This window comes from Agelaius phoeniceus, chromosome 1 (genome assembly GCF_051311805.1).
Source record: "Agelaius phoeniceus isolate bAgePho1 chromosome 1, bAgePho1.hap1, whole genome shotgun sequence".
NCBI lineage: Eukaryota > Metazoa > Chordata > Aves > Passeriformes > Icteridae > Agelaius > Agelaius phoeniceus.
The window spans coordinates 32,174,655-32,193,816 of record NC_135265.1 but is presented as its reverse complement, the minus strand read 5'-3'; positions in this window follow the sequence as shown (position 1 = coordinate 32,193,816).

The window sequence follows — 19,162 nt, the reverse complement described above, 5'->3', positions numbered from 1 at the left end:
GCTGGATGTGATGCCTTAAGTTTTAGCTTTCATATTTTCCAGATTTTGTACTGCATTAGTACATAACTCTGAACTTCATATAAAGTGTTAGCAAGTTGTCCTCACAGTTTAGTTAGACAAATCCTTTTCCAGCCTGAGAACCAAGGACACTGTTGCAGCTTCGGGCCCAAAAAGTGTGAACAACAGTGAATTGAGGAGAGCAATCTGGGAGGATGGGACTTCACAACCTGAAGCTGTAATTGGACAATTAACCCCAATATATAATGGACCAAAACTTACAAAAATGTGGAAACTCGTGACCCATCATCCCTCTTGGGTGTAGCCATGGCAGGCTCTTGTACTGCCCAAGGTGTATCCTTTGAAGGCCTTTCTAATAAATATCTACTTTATTCATTTAACACTGTCTAGACTCTGTTCTAGGCAGCCTCTCAAGGCATCAGATGCAACCAACAACGTAAAGCAGGAAAACAGAAGAAAAAGTACTTTAGATAGAGCTGTTTAAAATGAGAGTGATCTCTTGGCTCTCTAGGCCAAGGAGTCTAAACTAAAAAGGGAGTGCCCTGGGTATGAAAAGAGAACCTGAAGTTAGGGAGGAGATGAGACCGTGGGGATCAAAAGGATGAAGGATAAAAAAAGGGTGGGAAAGTCAGAGCACTTCTGTAGCTGAGAGGAAATGAAACCAAATGTTTTTATGCGCAAGTGGTTTTTGCTACTTTTGTATGGACCTGTAAATAGCTCTTTTTGCATATGAACAGTGGTAATGGGTTTAAAATGTTGGTTTAGAATGCTTGCCTTCTTTGTTGTGGACTCAGGAAAAAACAATCCTAGTGAGAAGGTAGGAAAATATAGAGAAGATTGGGGAAAAGAATTTGTGTCAACAATTTTTCTGAAAGAAATGGGTCTGGAGCATCTTCTATGCCTTCTGGGCAGGAGGGCTTAAATGGAGTGACTACCCCTGCAATGAGCCAAGGAAGCATAACTGGAGTGTTGTCAGGCTCAATAAACCCAGAATCACCAGTCCTAACATAATTTTCTAAAACAAGGAGATGTTCTGAAGACTACTGCAGTCCATTGAAGAAAGTATTTTTTTTTTTTAATAGAACCTCTTGCTTTCCATTCACTTTTGAGGAATTGTCTGCTGAAGCAAATTCCCTTCTGGGACTACTGGGTTGCAATCCTGCCCAGCCATGGGTGGAGAATAAAGGGCAGGATGGACCTTATTTCTAAATAAGCACATTCATGCAAACTGTAAAGGAGTCTGTTCATACAGACCAAAGTCAGTACTGTTTATAATTGAGCTAATGATATATTAACTTTCTTTTATTATAGGCAGAAGCCTAATTGCTTGCTATAAGATATGAGCTTCAGTACTCCATATGTCAAGTATGCCAAATATTCAGAGGAGTGGCACACAGAAAGCTTTAAAAGATTAGGTTGGGGTTTTGGCTTTATTTTATTTCCAGTTTTTGTTCTGTGTTTTTTAACACAGACTTTGTCACAGTGCTTCAGACACATGACCCATTCAATGGTGTGGTTCAGTGTTAGTCTAATCAAAACATGTTAGTCACATGAATATTTGTGAAACGCACAGATGACAGCTTCACTGTATGCATCCAGGATGAACTATCTCTTCAAATGAATGACATCAATGTAATCTCTCTGAATTCAGCAAACTATAAGTCATGTCAGCTATGTTCTACCAACTTTACAAGACTGTAGGACCCTAATCAATCTCACAGTCATGTTTTTAATCCAAAATGTTTAACCTTGCCCATTTACAATGTCATGCCTTGAAACCTGCATAGCAAACCAGACTCATTTCCTTTCTTAGAAATTGTCATTAATAATTTTTGTACTTGCTGACTCATAAACAATATGATTGTCAGGGAAGTGCACCTACTTCCTGAAAATTACTTTCTTATAAAGATTATTATTTTGGGTATTATTTTAAACTGATTGAAAGCAACATAAAATATTAGAAAGATGCATTACTCTATAGAGGATAAAGTATTTTTCCTATACATTCACGATTTAGGACGATTTAATCTTCTAGCCACAATAGTTAAATACCTCATCATACTTATACGTTAAAACTGCCTTATGAGATGGAAATGTAATCTTGTCAAAAGAATTTGCATATGGCATGTTGACATATTAAGTCCTCCATCATAATTAGATGATTAATTTTAAATTGTGTAATTTTAAAAGAAGATAGAAAAAAATAAAATAAATACTCCGAATAAAAAGATAGAAAAAAATAAAATAAATACTCCTGATAAAATACTCCAAATTCAAAATACTAGATTTTACAATGTGAGATATGATCAAACAGAGAATCATGCAAATATATCACATCAATGAAGATATTAAATATATTTTTACACTAATTTCAGGGGCTATACTATTAAGGGATTACAGTATAGGCAATATTTTCCAAGACTAAAGAATATTCTACTGTATGGTAGGTACTGAAGAGAGGACTAATGAGAAAAAGAGTGATTGTGACAAGCAATTATGTCACCTATGTGAATGGCTTAATTTTCTAAATTAGCCACTTTGATAATTATGACATCTCATTTGTCTTTTAATTCCATGAGCTGTGAAGTTTACCTTTGATTTTTTTTCCAATCAGATAAGAGGCTTTGATAAGCCAAGGGTCTATTATGTGCCTGAAAACCTCACATTTCAGTCTGCTCATCTGCTTGAACTGGAGAAAATAGCACTCTTCACAAGAGCTCTCCAAACAAGGTTTCCACTCCTTCTATTGGCACTAGCTATTAAAAAAATATTTGCTAAGCAAATTAATAATGTAAATAAGACTGCAAGTGGGAATGTTTGGTCTGCTTAAGAGGGAAGGCAAACAAACTGTTTTCAAGCACTTTTTAAACCACTTGAACAACAGGCCATTTGCATACAAGCAATTAGCATGTTAATTACAAATGATTCTTATTCACTCATTAGAACATTTCTGAGATTCACTGACAAATATGGGTCTTTCTTTAATTATCTTGACTCATAGGGGAGTGATAAAGCTTGTATTTAATTAAATTAAAAAGAAAGAGTAGTATTTTAAAGCATTAAAAGGGTAGAGTATTTTAAAGAATTAAAAGGGTAGAGTATTTGAAAGAACTAGGTTTGATTTGGTATTTAGATACAGTAATTCTTCCAACTTCTGCATTCATGTGTATGACAAACACCCACAGTGGTCTCTACGTTTTATATAAAATATAGAAAATAAATATTTCATGCACTTTTTCAATATATGTGTAACTCAGCCTTCATTTTCCTTCACAGAATAGGCATATAATTTCTTTGCAGGGACCAGGCTATTAACTGTGAGAGAGAATACAATAGTTAATGACTTACAGAGGAATCTGACAAAATAAAAAGCCATTTAACACGTAAACTCACTTGGTGCCATCTTGTCCTCTCTATTTGGATGTGCTGGTTGCTATTTCAGCCCAGAGGGAACAAGAGTGGACAGATTGTTCTTTTCAAAATAAAAATACCCTGCATTGTCATTATTTCTGTCATGCCTTCATATTGGCATGAAATCAGCAGGAATCAATGAAAAGTAGGCTTTGCTCTCTGATAACAGCCACAACCGGGCAGAATACAGTCCAATTACTTTCATCAGGATGTCAATATTTGTGATATCAAAACACAAGTCATGCAAGCTTTGTAGTGGGCAGAAGCTATGCTACTTGGTTGAAAAGCAGTAGTAGGCATGCATCCTCATGTAAAGTCCTTTTCTGTTTATTTGCTATATAGCAAGGGAGGTTTTTTTATTGCTTGTTTTTGCCAAAAGCATTTTCCACTTTTATTCTAAAAACTACACAGATGTAGGAAGGACATTATAAACTCTCTTGGCTGATGCTAAATGATGTGTGTGCAAAAGTTATTGCTGTTCTAAACCATCTTTTAAATGATATTGAATCCCTCTGCTCTCCAGCGAGCGCCTAGGTGAGACACCAGTTAACAGTGACAATACATTAAATCACAGCTTCATGAAAGTAGCCAATCCACTTGAAAGGTCATGTGTGGTTTTGCAGTACATCCTTTTTCTGACAAGTTTTAATGATGATAATGCTTTCAGAAGTGCATTTTAAACAAAGGTCTGGTAATTTTTTTAAAGCCATCTGCACTTCAGTTGGTTTACCGTATTGTACCAAAAACATCTTTGAAATCATAACTTCCTGTGTTCTTGTTAGCTCCCCCTTGAAAACTCAGAAAAATGCTGGGAAACCTCACCTATAAGAATCTCATTTGGCACGAGATATAAGCTGATGTCCTCAGTGTACCCAGACCTCCGAAGGTTTTGTGAAAGTTTGCAATGGAAATCCTGAGACAGGCTAGGACACATCTACATGTAACAACAGGTCACTGGGCTCTTTTTCATCCTCCACTTCTGCATTTCTCTTTTGCCATTTCTCATTCTCCTCCTCGGTCTAGATCTTCTGAAGTATCTGAGTACCCCTGAGTTTGTTTTGCAATATGCAACAGCACAAAAAAGGCACAGTCTTGTGTACCAGAGTTAGAGTAGGTGATACCATGAGGTTCCTTCCAAGACAAATGATTCAGTGATTATGTGATTATTATTCACTTACTTTAAAATCTTGAAACAGAAACATTTGTTTGAAAAGCCTGGAATAGAGAATTTTTTACTGTTATGCACAGTCTTACCATCTGCAGCTCGGCTTTGTAAAAATTGAATATTGAATAACTATAATACAATAAATTTTTCTAAACACTAAAAAAGAAAATAATAGAAAAACTAGTGCTCATAATATTTTTTTTATTTCTACAGAACACTCTTTACCTGCCCCAGGCCTAGACTTTTATAGATGGACATTAAGTAAAGCCATTATATGGAGAAGATTGTATACTAGAAAAAACCTTGGATGCCAGTGCATATAGTTTTATTAAAACCATTTATTAAAACTAAAAACCGTAAAGTGAAGTCAACTATTGAAAAAAAAAAATAAACACACAAAACTGTCTTCACTATCCAGGCATTTGAAAGTGTGGAAGAAATATTTGAGGTATTTTGCTATGTAACATAGATAGAAAAAGCAATCAAGCATATTTGGACAGAACCCCCACTTTATTTCCCTATAATTCCATTTAAAAATGCAGTAGAAATCTATTTATTTCCTTGTCTGTTCAACTTCTCACTTTGGTCACTGAAATTTTTATCTTATTTTAAAGGCCCTAATTCTTGGTCAGGTAGGAGATTCACAATGGCAGAGTTTTTCAAAGTTTGTCTCCAGTGCAAATGTCCAATATTAGTATCTAATTTTAACAAGTACACACCACAGAAAGAGCCAATGAGTAGAGCCCTTACACATTAATCTATAAAAAATAAACTTATAGATCTGGGGTTTGTGGATTGATTTCCCACAAAAGTAAAAGAGACTTATGGATGCATTTATGAAACAACCCCAAATCCACTAAAACAGAATAGTCAAATAAAATATCAGTATGTAGTACAGAAAACAGGTAATTTCAGACATGTAAGGAGTCAATCTTTAGATTTAGAGAAGCAATTGTGTGCTATTTAATACTTGGGAGTTGATTTGCCTGCTGACTTACTCGAGCTTTCAACAGCTGTGCTCTCTCAATTTTTGTGTTTTATTTTCTCACAACTGCTCTACCTTGACTACGAGGAGCCTTGAAAGACAGCTGGGGTGACACATTGAGTCTGATTGATGGCTGCAGGACCCAGATGGTGAACTCTCAAAAATGTTGCTGGCAGATAGTTTTACTGCTGGAACAGTTTGGTTCTTTCTGCGGTTCCCTTAGCTGACGCTTTACTAAATGCTGAGCAGCCACTTCTTGGCTAAGGTCCATCCAAGCTGCATTTGGATCTTGATGGAATGGCTACAACCTCATAAAAGTTCATTGTTTATACTCACTCTCACTCATGGAGAGTCTGCCAGCTCGTAAGCCCTCGTATTCTTAGGAATTCTTCAAAACAGCTGCCATCAATGGGATGTTTTGACTTTACTTTTACTGTAGAGAAAATACTGTCAGAAAATCTTTGTCATGCTGTTTATACATACTGTACATTTTATGTGGAGTTATTTATAGAGCTGTGAGAGTTTTGAAAGACTGGAGCTCTCTTTGTTTAACATGTCTTTCAAACCAAAAGCATATCACAGGTCAATAAAAAAGTCTCCAAGACAAACATTTTCTTTTCTAGAGTAATCCTTTCTGACTAGTCTTCTAAAACTTCCATTCATACTGTAATACATAAATTCTGGAGGTTTTCAGCATCCTTTTTCTTATGCGTAGCCTCACAGGTTTTAATCTGTCTCAGAGTGATTGTGATTTTGTGTAAATGTGATATCCCTCGCTGGCGGCTTATCAAGCCTTGTTTGTCTACTGAATCACTGCTGACAAAAAGATGCCACTGAATGGTGAAAATCTGACTCATAATATTAAAAATGCTGTGTGTGAAGGAAAATATAAAACATAAGTCTGCAACCCTGAACAACATTTGGCAATACTGAAACTGTCATGGCAAATTTTGCCTAATTTGTGTGTGGGCATGTGCTGTGGGGTTCAGTTTGGTAATTTTTTTCTTCCTTTTGAGTAATCTGTCTAAAAGCTACTTATAGCATCAGAAGAAATTGGTGTCTTTTAGTTCTTCTCCTTGATTTCTAGGTAGTGCTGCTGTGTTCCATTCAATATCAAACAAATGCCCCAAGTACCTGACATGCATTTTTAAAAAGGCAATCAGGGATCTCTACATCTCTAATATTACTTTATGGAAAATAGTGACATAAAGAGAAAGGTTTTTAAAAGAACCACTCATTGAGTGACCATAAGGCATGAAAACATGAGAGTGCTAACAAGCAATAAAATAAAATTATATTGAACTATTTACATCTTAGGACCTAATATAAAGCCTACTAAAGGCGATTGGTTTTTCATCTTTGCTGGTTCAGCTGTTGAAAAACAACAGTTTTAGAGACTAATCCCAGGCAAGTAGCCATTAGCCAAGAATATGTAACTTTAATTGATTTACTGTTATGAATATTCTGAAATTAAAATCAATACTTAAAAAAATGGTTGGTTTTGTAACTTTCTTTTATAGGTTAACATCTTTCTTTCAACTGTTTAGGACTAACACTTTCAAGAAATCTCTGTATTATGTTAATGCCAGTTTTTCTTATAATAACAGCCTCAATTCCCCTGCTTTTCTCATCTTTGATAGGTAAGAGAAATTGGACCTTTAAATCTAAGCTAATACAAAACGGGATAATTAAAGACAGGTACTTCAAAGCAGAATGCAGCAGAGGAGGAGAATTCCCCATCTCTGGAGGTGTTTGGGAAGAAAAGAAGAAAAAAATTCTGGCAGGTTTCAACAATTCTGACAGCAGTTCTGAGCTGCTTAGAGAAATCACTGGCTGAAAAGAAAAAAAGAATGTAGCAGGTAAGGCAGGCAAAGGGTGTTAACTACAATAAATACAGTTTAACATTTGGTTATAGAAATTTATTACAGGGATATCAAAATATATATTTAGTATAAATATCTATAAATGTACATCCACAGGCATAAATATAAATCTCTCCATATAAACTCAAAGATTTCTTCACTCTCTGTTGTCACCACATTCCCTATCAAATCCACATCTAACAACAGCACTAGTTCGTGTTAGACTATTCAGGATCTGCTTAGACTGAATTTTCTGCTATTCCCTGTGATCTTTTATCTAACCCCCGTACCTGTGTTAATCCATTCATCATTCTCTCTTTACGCTGTCATCTCTGTTTTATTGTCACTCTCACCAGCACATTGTTTGCATCCATCCCCCAGTGTTTTTATGCAGTGCCCTGTCACAGCCGGAAAAATAGATGGTTTGTTATTCATGCTCTCCATACCTTGTTGAGCTAATCCATATTGCCTTTTTAGGCACCTACATTTCAGTTTCCTTCTATTAATAAATCCTAACATTAGAGTCAATTCAAATAAGGAAAAAATATCCAAACCTTTTTTTTGTGTGTCTTTTTGCAAAAAATCTAAAAGTTCCTGCAATAAAGCCTGAAGTCATTATCAGTATTTCAAAAGATTAAGCTTGTAATTATTTTTTAAAAAATTTTAGTCTTCTATTAGCAGGGATAGGAAATAAAGGTAGCCTGTTTGAAAGGAGGAGAATTAATTGAGCTCTCTGGCCAGAAAATTGAACGCTGCATTGCACGTATCTCACTGCATTTCCTTCAGTTATTACCTCACCTGTGATTTTTACAGTACTGTGCTGTACTGGAGCAAGATGCATTTATAAGGAATTTATACAATTTAACATCACCAGTTTAATTCAAAAATGTCAGACAAGGTCTTCCTGACCATCTGCTGTGGTTGTACATACTTCATCATGCAGGCATTTATTGATTGGTAAGTGCTGATGGGCTGGTTCCTTGAAAATGCAGTGTCTTCTCCACAAGACGTAGGTGTGGTGGAATGCCACCTGTGGCAACTGTAGGAACACAAAATGAAATTTGTTAAAAGATAATGAGTGAAGTATTTAGCAAGAAATGAAGGAAAAAATAAAGGAGAAATGAATGACAGAATGAATAACACAACCCCACTTTGTATTCCAATCTCTTCTTTAATTTTTTGATGTAACTATTCTTTAAATTCAAATTTATTGGCTCAATGAATTGTTGTATATGTAATGTATACTGTTGGACCCATTCAAATCAATGAAAATGTTGTAATTAAATGTCACAAAAAACGAATTCAGCTTACAGATTGGTTTGGGCTTTTTAAATTTTTTTTTGTGGTTTTTTTGGGTTTTTTTGTTTGTTGTTTTGGTTTGGTTTTGTTTTCTTACAGAGTTTGAAATATTTTGTTTTCACCCTGATCTATTCACTTTTTCTCCTGAAACCTGAAGGCTTTTTTTTCCAGGACAAAAAACCATGATAAAAACCCCAAAATTATTTCCTAGTCCATAGTTTTATTTTAATTTCTTGAGAATTTGTGATCTTATTTATTTTTGTCTTACTGGAACTGATTCACCCAAACAGTGTTGTTGTTTAATAAATCTTATTCTTGAAAGGTGGCATTTACATTACCGGTATTACAAAGGATAATATCCTGATAATTAATAAACAAATTTTAAAAAACAAGCTTGTTGGATTTTGTAAATCATGATCTCACAGTTTAGTTTCATTTTTGCACCCAGGGAAATAAATGCTAGGCAGATAAAAAGGGGCTTCTGCTATGCAATAGTCTCCTGAAAGTCTGGGGTCTGATTCAGAGGGAGATGAAAAATAAACCAGGTAATGCCAATATATTAACAATGCTGAAGTGGTTGTCATGTACGTTCTATAAAGCGTATGCCAAAGAAAAATGCTGGCAAGTGCTGTGTTGAAATATCAGCTTAGTTAAAGGATTCATCATGAACCATTTGTCTTTTACCCTTCCCTCACTAGTCCTGCCAGCAATTCTCCGTCTGCCAAAATGAGAAAGGGACAGCTGCCAAAGGGATGGATTTCAAAGTGTGATTTTTTTTTGTTGTTGTTTGTCTCAGTTTTGCTCCCTCTCCCATATTTCAGATTTTTTTCTCCCTACAAAATGCAGCATGTTGGATAATAAGAGTTAAAAAGGAAAGCTGTTAGCTTTGGAAGCTCTGTTTAGGCTGACTTTTCCCTCAGTCTTTACACAGCAAGACCCATAGACATTTCTGACTTCCACTGAAAGAATCTCTGTATCCAAAGAAAATTCAAGCTGGAAAAATATGTAATCAGTAGAAAACACCCACAAAAACTGGTGGGTCAGGTGTACTGACTTTCTTCATACCTCTGTGAATTTGGCTAGCATAGAAGCCTACATGCAATTTCTGAAGAGGTTTTCCCTCAGTGTGATGTGTTGAAGGGATGAAGAAAAGTTTTCTCTTCCCAGTAGCACAGGAGAAAGTTTCTGGCTTGGTAGGTAATTGGACCACCTGAGGCTAGAGTGACCCAAAAGGACTAACAATATTAGAACTGGACTTTTTAGGTAAGGACTCGATTTTCCAGAGATCAATGCAAGATGAGTTCTGGAATGAAGGAAATGCTCCTGCATGGCTGCAGCCTGCTGCTTAGGTCCAACAGCTGCTGTTGCTGCACCTTCTCTCCCAGTTCCTTCTGCTCCCACATGGTTCCAGCACGTTCCCATTTGACATGCCCGTGGCCTGTAGGCTCCCAGCTCCATATCAGGCATTCCTTGTATGAGAAGCCAAACCAGAGGGTAGCGCCCTTCCCTTCTACAACATCCTTCTGTAAGGAATATTCCTCAGTGCTAACACAAGAACTTGAAGATTGAAAAATTTGTCCAGTAAAATTTTTATATGGGGAGGCCCTGAATCGCAGATTTGGTGGCAAGGTAAGATATTTTTCCTCACTAAAATAGTTTAATGTCCTGGGGGCTTATGTTTTCACTCTAAAAGTATTTTCACTTCTCCCCACCTAAAAACATTCTCAAGTAATAATTTTGAGTGCTCAAACTGATGAATGAACCTGTTGGAAACTAAAGAAGTGCTGAGATGTGAAGATGCCTATGACTTGAAGTCAAAGTCTGCTAAAATGCCTGGTTCAAAAGCCCAGCCAATACTCTCAATGGGTGGAAGACTGCAGTGTAAACTCACTTCTTGAATTAGATATTGAGGAATCCATACAGCAGAGAAGCTGTAAGACACAAATGCATAGTAAAATATTGTGTAATGAAAAGTAGTAATTGTACTTCTCATATAAGTACATGTTTTCCTCCTAAGGCTGGCTGTAGAACTATACTTGCTTGGAAATATTTAGTATAAATGGAATATTTGAGTAGGATGGACAACACTACTGATGAATCTCAAAATTGGTCCTCCTCCCATGCAAGCTGGCTTACACAAGGGTCATATAGAAATGCAAATTCCTATGGATGAATGTTGATCTCAATGATAAAGAATAAAAATATTAATTAGTTTTTATACTGCACTCTGGGGACAACATTTAGACTTAATCTTGCAAATAAACTTGCAATGCCTCACTGTTATTGTCACCAAAGTTTGAGCTATGGCTCACAAAGGCATCCATCATACCTTTGCAAGGCACACAGTCCCCAGGCTGTTTACTGCTGACACCACCAGCCTTTTGTCCGTTCTGCCGTAAACAAAATGGAAGACCCAGAGTTGCCGGCTGTTCAACAGATAATGGCAGGGTTGCTTTTTTTATAGTTCACCTACCATACTCATGTGCAATTGAATGTGTCTCCCATACACTGCTCTTGCCAATTCTATCTCCAGCAATTATCCTGTCCCAGTACTCCATTGCAAAGTACCTGCCAATAATAAGGGATTCACAGGTGGCAGCCACAAAGTGCTGCTTGTCCCTTCTCCTTGTAGGCACCATGTGGTGGTGCTGATGTTGTTCACACAGGAGGTCGTGACACAGGCCAGGGCAACAACTCTGCCTGTGTTTAACCTGATCCAGATGACAGTTGTGCTCTCTTTTGCCCACTATCTTCAAGTGAAGATGAGTTCATCAAACGAACTCATCAAACTAATTTCAAGCTACATGCTGTAGCCCCACATTTCTCTTCACAGAGAAAAGCAAGGAACAATTCTTCCCAAGAATATTCTTATCTCATTTGTTGTGCCTGTGTTTGTGTGAAAGTAGAATGCAATATGGAGATTATTTACCCAAAGTGATGGTGTTTTTTTTCCTTGGCCTATCAGGGCCAAGTGTGTGTGTGTGTGTTTCAGGACTGTAGTCTGACAGTCACAAGATTCAGAGCAGTTGTGTGCAGGGTGGAGTGCTTGGCAGATTCAGTTTAGATGTAATGTAATATAGTATAGAATAATATAGTATATTAAAGTAATTAATTAGCCTTCTGATACGATGGAGTCAGATGCATCATTCTCTCCCCCTCGTCAGGGTTCCCTGCAAATTCGATAACATGTTGATTTTTTCATTTTGCATTTCTCTTATTTTAAAATTCCATTTTGATGTAAGTGGTTTGTGTGCAGAAGTTTTCAGATGATGTTTTAGCCAGGAAGTGAGTATGCTGCTTTTACTGACCACTGAAATTACTCCAGCATTGAGTAGGTCCACTGCTGGGTAAAAATCACATGCTCAAAGATGACTGGGATGAAAGGCATAGCAGGAGGCCTCTCAGCCAACCTCCTGCTCAAAGCAGGTCAAGCTTGAATACCTGCTCTGGGCTTTATACAGTTTGGAAATCTCCAAGGATGGGGACTGCAAACCTCCACTTTATCTGCTGCTGAAGAGTCCTCACCATGAAAGTGCTCTTTATGTAAAGTCCAAATGTCTCTTTTTTCATCTTATTCCCCCTCTTCCTCTCAGCACACATGACTGTGAGGAGCATGGCTCTCTTTTCAGTAGCCTCCCCATAGGCACTGGCAGGTCCCCCTGGAGCCACCCCTTCCCTGGCTACACAAGCCCAGCTCCCTCAGGCTCTTCTCACTGGGCAAGTGCTCCAGCCATGCCTGTCTTGGGGGCACCCTACTGAACTTGCTGCAGGTTATTCATGTTTTAGGAGTAGGAGGGGGGCTAAATCTGGATGCAGTTTTGTATATGTGGTCAAACACAGTAAAGGGGGAAATATACTCTACTGGCTTTTCTCCTGTTAATAGACCCCAGCATGCCATTTACCTTCCTTAATGACATAAGGCACCCTGGCTCATGTTCAACCAACATTTTATGGGCCTTCTCAGCAGAGCTGCCTCCCAGCCAGCCAGATCTCAGCCTGGATTAGCACAAGGGATTAGTCCATCTCAGAGGCAGGACTTGGCATTTGCCCTTGCTGAATTTTTTGCAGTTCCTATTCCATTTCTTGCAGGCAAAGCCCTGAGCACCTGCACAACAGCAGCAACCTCAGAGAAAGAGATGTCTTCTTCTGTGGCCCAGAGCTACAGAAGTACAGTGCTCAGGAAAACAGGGACACCAGTTCATCCTTCCCAATCCCCAAACAAGCTTATTGACCCTGGATCTAGTAGCTCTTACCACAGCTAGGCAGTCTGCTTCTAAAGACAAAGGACTACATAATCAAAAGGCATCAAATATTGGATAAACTGCAAGTTAGTAGGCTTTAAAATTCACACTTTCACCCCAGAAAATGCACATAAGACAATTTTTATGAGTCCATTTTCTCTCTCTTCTGAAGCCTGTACCCACAACTATTTTTTGTTTTGTTTTGTTTGGGGGGATGTTTGTTTGCTTGTTGTTTTTGGGTTTTTTTATCTGGTAGCAAGATACAAAAAAACCCATGAAACAGAAAAAGTCATCAAAGAATACTTTTCCCCTGAAATGTGTGAAATGGCTAGAAATCTGATGATTAGGTAAGTAATAAAATAAGATACACTTTAGTGCCATATTTGTCTTGAGTAAGACAGCCAACATAATGTCTTGCTTTAACACTTTATTCTGAATATTTGCATGATTGTCCTTATTCTTACCCATTGAATTCCACTCAGGGTGGCAAGAGCTTAAACCAGTGACAGCAGGGCACTTTTTAATCAATTCCTTTGGAAAATCACATAGGTCTGTACTGTTCCATACAGAAAACAGAATTAGTATTAGCTGTAATTCAAAGAGACTAATTTTGTGAAGGAGGGGGAGGCTTCTGAACTGTGACAAGTTCTTATGTTAGCTCTCCCAGACTCACCATCTCCTGCACTTATTTAAGGAGGGTAAGTGCTATCACCACGGGGCTTTTCACACCTGCAGAGTCTGACCTGGCATATGCAGAGTTGAAAATGGACGCTCACAGTCCCACCTCAAGAGAGGTTAGTGCCAAACCTCAAAGAATAAAATCAGGCAAAGTGAAACTGCACCAGCCCAGCATTTCTGGTCTCTGCCTGTCCTAGGGGTGAGTTATTACTTCTCATCCATCAGACCCTGTGGAGGTTTGTGGTTCAACTCTTCGCATATGCAACTTCACAAGGGCTGTTTGTGTTGGAGTGGCCTCTCCTGAAGAGGTGTAATTCCCATCGTCTTCTTCCTCTTGTTTGGCCAGAGGCTGCTTTTGACCTTTACAGGCTTTGAAATTCGATTCATTTCGTATTACAAAATATCCATTCCTCTGAGCAGTGAATAAATGGTCTTTGAAGTCACCACCTAGGGCTCCCTAAGTGCTTTAGGAAGGAAGTGGAGGTGCCTGCTGGCTGCCAGCTCGGTGTTTGCCTGCTTCCCACAGCAGCACCAAGCAGCACAACGGGTGCTGCTCTGTCCTGCTTGAGTGGAAGGTGTCTGGAGAGGAACCTGCTCCTGACCTCATCTGCTTCTCCTATAGACACAAAGCAGTGCACAGCAGGGCTGCTCAAACTGGTGTGATGGGAGTGTGAGGAGAAAGAGGTGGCAAGGCAAAATCGAGACAGGGACAGGGTAATGACATTTCCACAGAGGGAATACTTAAAAATGACTGTCTTTACAGCCTGAAATACAATGTAAGTGCAATGGCTATGAAAATTGCTTATAATCACAGTATGATGAGAGCTGGGAAGCAGTTTCTGCAATAACAGTGTTTTGCTTCCTGGAAAAAAATGATTCATTCAACCCTTATCCTCAGAGACAACTTTTCAGAAAAATCCATCCATATGCCAATATAAAATCTGGTCTTAAGAGTTGTGTTGTTGTAACTGTCATTATTTGGTGCATGCAACTTTGGTCCACTGCAACTGACTGACGCTCCACATTTCCCTCTTTTTGCCTTCCCTGGACAGGAAAGCACATTATGTCCAGCTTTTTTACCTCCTTCACAGCACTTGAAAAAATCTTAATAAAAAACTCAGTGATATTAGCTGGCATTTAAGGCTGGCATTTGTACAGGTTCAAGTCAGAGTATGAGTGCTGAGGTCACGTCCTAATGGAGGCACAAGAGGCATCAACTTGTTGTCCCACTGAGGCAAAACAGATGAACATCATGCACAAAACTATGTTTTGACATCATAAGTTGAATGTGTGTTAGTTTTAAAGCTTTTGGGTTTGAATTTTTAACTTTTTATTATATAGAACTCCCTATGTTGCTCAAAGCCAGCCAAAAAATGTTGGCACTGCATGTGGCTTGGAAATTAAAAAAAATTATTATGCAGAACCCTACACTGTCTTTATTGTACTGCTGCTGAAGAGGCCCAGGCAAACATACAGTAAACTCATTTTAAAGTCTTTCTTATTAAATCTTTGAAAGAAGTACTATAAATTCTTAGGCAGACTTTACTGCAAACACACATATTCACACTGCAGAAACTAATACCACTATTTTTTCAATGTGTTTTCATCAGCTGTATAATATCACACATTAAGGGACTAATTTTTCATTTCAGTCATATTTTTTCAGTTTAAACATCATTCCAAACATTCAAAACAAGTTGATTTCTTTGCATACTTTGCATTTGAAATAACTCAAGCCACCTCAAAATCTCAGTGCTAAAATGTATTTTAAGCTCACAGACTGACTGAATGGGAACCATTCAGTCCAGAACCAATTATGAACCATTGGATAACAATTGAGCATATTCTCCTTTAACATGACACAAGACATTGCCTTTTGCTCATCTGCTAGAAGTATTACAAGAAATTCTGGGACTTGTAGATGTTGTGCACAGGCTGATGTGGGAGAGCTCAGTTCCATACCCACTTCTCTCCATTTGCACTCAGGAAATATGGAAAAATTGGAGACAGCAGGCACAAGAAAGATGGAATTCAGCCACACTCACCTGACTATCTCAAAGGCAGGTACCTGTGACTGAGCTAAATATGTTACATTACAGCTAGAGTCATCAAAAGCAGTGCACACCTCCAAAATATGACTCATCTGGACTATTTTAGGATGTAGTGAATCACCATATATTGATTTATAGTTCCTCTTAGATTCCTATAAACTGAGGCCAGGGTGACTAATTTATATTAATATATCTATCTTTTAAGTGTTTAAAAATTAGGAATACAAAATCTCTTGAAGGTTAAGGCTGTCTTAAATCTGCTGCTGCTGTTTAACTACTGCTGCAAGGTTTAGAATTGGAAATATTCTCTTTTTGTCAACACTTTTTCTGAGGAGAAACCACATTGTGATTCAGAATAAGAAAAAGCAAGATTTTTCCTTAGAAAGATTTTGATAAAGAAAATAAAGTATCCTGGTTACTGTATGTATTACATGACATTTACCTTAGCAGTAACTTTAAAAAAAATCTAATTCAGTACTGATCCATGACATATGCAAATAGTGTTTTATCTTATTTCATTTAAGCTCTTTATGGTTACCACTTGTCCCCCTTCCTCTATGTTTTTAATTTTTTTGGTGGCTTTTGTGTCTGATGTTTGGAATAGTCAAAGAAATAATCATTATTATTTACATTATGCCAATGGTTCACCTGGGATTATCTAAATCAGTATTTAGAAAAAAAAAACAAACTCTCTCCTGGATCCAGAACAAAATCACAAGATACAGCAAAGCAGTATTGCCAAATTGGAAGTTCCAGATTCAGGGTAGAATAAGCTCTTTGTCTTACACTTATACTGAGAACCTAAGATAAAATGTCTGAAAGATCAAAGGAAGCCAGCTGGAATCACACATGAAATTAACCTGGAAAGATGGACGTTGTTGCCAGTCAGTCATATCTTTCCATTGAGAGTGAAGAAGAGAGTGAAAAAAGGGGAAAGAATTCCAGATAGAATATCGTATACCAGCATTAGAAAAGAAACAAACTTTCAAAAGAAAATCCACTGGGAAAAAAAAAAAGTTTGTTTGGAGAAAGAATCCTGACTGCAAAAACACAGTTTTAATTGTACATTGTTTTAAATGGAAATACAAATTAATCCACCTGTGGGAAGGGAAGGGGGCTTTTCAGTTGTACCAGTGATGCAGTGATGCCCTAAGCCTTTAGTGCTGCTCCTGGAAAAGATTCAGCTCCAGTGTTTCTGGAGGCTGCTGAACATTCACCAGTGTGGCTCCCTGTCATAATACTGGGTGTTACAGCCTCCTCTAGGAAGCCATTCTGTCCCAGCCATGGTTGTTGCAGCATGGCAGCTCCTTTCTGGAGACTCCCTTTTGGCAAGCAGCCACTTTCCATGGTCACATAGCCACCACAGTGCTTGCAAAGGCAGTGACACTCATCACTGCCAATACAGTAACAGTCGTGCTGTTTCAAGATGTAGTAAAAAATAGTTATAGATTACCTGAGGGTTTGGAGGTTTTTGGTTTTCTTTAACTTAAGTGAATTTTACTTTTGCCTACTTTAGAGATGTAAAGATGTCACTTTCCTGTAAGCCTTGGTTGTCTCATTTTTGGATAATTTCCCTTGCCTCTCTGTAAAGGGAAGGTGTTGATATTTGAGTATGGTTTGTGTCAAGCAACACTTTGCAAGGGCAAACAAAATATTCATGCTGCAAATCAGTTTGTGCACACAATTTACAGGAGACAAATGAAACTGAGTGCTAGAAAATTCTGTTCAATTGCCAGAGGCTCTTTCTTTTGCCACACACAGAAAAGTGTTATTAAATATAGCACCTTTGATGCCATGGTGCCTAGAAGTGCTGTAGGGAAGAATCAGCCATTGGGTGTCTACTGCAAGCTACCTGTTTGAAAAGGATTTCTGCCTTTGGATATTAAAAACTTATCCCAGTTCTGACCAGAGCAATGCAAACCCACACACGACAGGAAATATTCCATTAGTAATTAAAACACACATAACATCTTATTTGCATTTTTAAGCCAAAAGAATATTTAAAAAATCCCATTTATTCCAGCACAGTAACTCTCTGTTGTGTGTTCATCAGCATGGAGGGAATAAAAGGAGGCCACAGTGTGAGAGAGCTTTTCTCTAAGTCCTGTATCATGTTAAAAGCTGATACAAACCACAGGGACTTCCAGGCATTGAGAAAAAAAGGAAAAAAAAAAGAAATGTCGAGCAATGGGAGTAAAATTCAGAGTGCAAAGTTTCAAAGTTTCAAAGTTTCAAATAAAGAAAATTTTAAGAAGTAGAAAATCTTTCCCTATATACATTTCCAAAATACAGGTTCCTTTAAAGATATGTAAAAATCATTAACATAAAGAGCTGTGCCAACAGAATAGTTTGAAACATTGTTCTGTGGAAGAAAAGTTGAATTGTTCTTTTGTGCATGTTTTGATTTCTATCCTTCTTTATTCAAGAAAAGAAAAAATTAAATAAAAAACTTATCTCATGCCATGTCATCTGCAAAATCTGATTCCAAAATCTAAAGTTTCACATATATTATAGATGCAAAATTTGAAAAAGACATCTTTCTTCTTAATAAGACAAGCTAGAAGTCTCAGTGCATTTCCTGCTGCATTTTGAGTTATTTGAACCTGTAGTTTAAATTTAGATTTTTTTTTTCAGGTACTAGATCTATAAGTTTTTAGTGAAATGAATAGAGAGAACAGACCTTGAGGAACAAACCTCAGGAAGAAAAAATAGTGTACATTCAGACCTTGGAAATAACCTGACGAAATAGATATAACTAAAACATATCAAATGTTATGCTTTTTTTCCAGCTACAATTTTAGAAATTAAATATCTGTCTGACCTTAATCTCACAAGCCTATGAATAAATTCCAAAATAGATTGAATTTTTTATCCAGATCTCCCCCTTAGCTATGTGACCATATTTTTCAGAATATCTACTCTTTTGTTACTAGAACTTATCCCTTGCGTTTTTAAAAGCACAGAGGAGAAACAACAGGTTGGGAGTGTTCATCACCTGCAGCAGTGACAGCTACAATGAGCACAAATTTCACAAAGGGATTCAAAGTTCATATATTCCTGCACTGTGATCTCACACTGAGAAAAGAGAAAATGTACTCATTGTAGCTGTCACCACTTTTCAGCCTCTTCGTGTTGCCTTTTTAATTTATCATTTACAGCAGCATTGGCCTAATAACAGCACTGCTTTTCTCTTGGGCAATTTTATAATGCTTTTGCAGAATTCTTACTAGCTTCACTTCCTCTGAAACAAGATTTTTATTTATTTAAAATAAGAGAATAAATGTCAGGTTAAGCCCAGCTGAATAGCAAAAAATGGATGAGTGTTAGTTACTTCATCCCAAATTATATGTCTGGATATGATGGAAATGCATCACTTGTAGTAGAAATAGACACATCCTCCACAATTTCAAGGAATGGAACCAAAACAAATAAGAATTTGCCCCCAGAGATGT